Here is a 1,353-nt window from a genome sequence, read left to right on the forward strand (position 1 = left end):
TTTTTTTTTTTCTTTTGCAGTTTTTTTGGCCGGGGCAGGGTTTGAACCTCTGGCATTTGGGACCAGTGCTCTACCCTTTTGAGCCACAGGCGCTGCCTTGGAGTGAAATCTCTTATTGCTCCATATCCTTTTCAGTATTTGTTGTTGTGAGTATTCTGTATTTTAGGAATTCTAATGTGGTAGTGTTTTTTTGTTTTTTTGGGGGGGTTGTTTACAGACATGGTCTTATTCTGTCATCCCAGCTGGAGTGGAACAAAAATTGCCCTACAACCTCATACTTCTGGGCTCAGGAGATCCTCCTGCCTCTGCCTTTCAAATACCTAGAACTATGGGTGTTTTTCTTATTTTTTGTAGAGACACAGTCTTAATATGGTGCCTAGGCTGGTCTGGAACTCTCAGCCTCAAGCAACAAGGCCGCCTAAGGTGCTGGGATCATAAGCATGAGCTGGCCTCACTGTTGTTTTAATTTGTAATTTCCAGATGACATACAATATAGGGCATCTTTTCATATGCTTCTTTGTGGTCTGTTTGTTTATTGAGACAGACTACCACTTTATTACCCTTAGTAGAGTACCGTGGCATCATAGCTCAAACTCTTGTCTCAAGAGATCCTTTTGCCTCAGCCTCCCAAGTAGCTGGGACTACAGGCACCTAGGACAATGCCTGGCTGTTTTTAGAGACAGGGTCTCACTCTTTCTTGCTCAGGCTGATCTTGAACTCTTAATCTCAGTCAGTCTACCTATCTGAGCCTCCCACAGTGTTGGGATTACAGGTGTGAGCCCCACTTCCCACCCCTGACTCCTCAAACTTGGCCTTCTTTGTGAGCTTTAGATACAAATCCTTTATTGGTGTATTAGTCAGGGTTCTCTGGAGAGACAGGTCCAGTGAAGGGGGGAGGATTTATTAGTGCAATTGGCTCATGCAATGATGGAATTATGGAGGCTGAGAGTCTACAACAGGCCATCTGCAAGCAAGAGACCCTGGGGTGCTGGTAGTGTGGCTAAGTCCAAGTCCAGAGGGCCCAGAAGCAGGGGAACCAAACATACAGCTCTCAGTTTAAGGCTAAATGGCTAAGAACCTGGGGAGGCAGTGGCTACTGATGTAAGTCCAAAGACTGGGGAGCCTGAGATGTTGTGCACGGACAGGAGACAGGAGTATCTCTCAGATCCAGCAGGTGGATTCACATATTTGCCTTTTCTGTTTTTGTTGGCTCTGGGCCCCCAGCAGTTGGGATGGTGCCCACCCACTTTGAGAGTAGATCCGCCCCGCCTGTTTCCTTTGGACTCACATGCTGATTTCCTCTGGAAATACCCTCACAGATACACCCAAATATAATTGTTTTCTAGTTATTTC

The sequence above is a fragment of the Otolemur garnettii genome, unplaced genomic scaffold (assembly GCF_000181295.1).
Source record: "Otolemur garnettii isolate 467f Iridium unplaced genomic scaffold, OtoGar3 scaffold00094, whole genome shotgun sequence".
Taxonomy (NCBI): domain Eukaryota; kingdom Metazoa; phylum Chordata; class Mammalia; order Primates; family Galagidae; genus Otolemur; species Otolemur garnettii.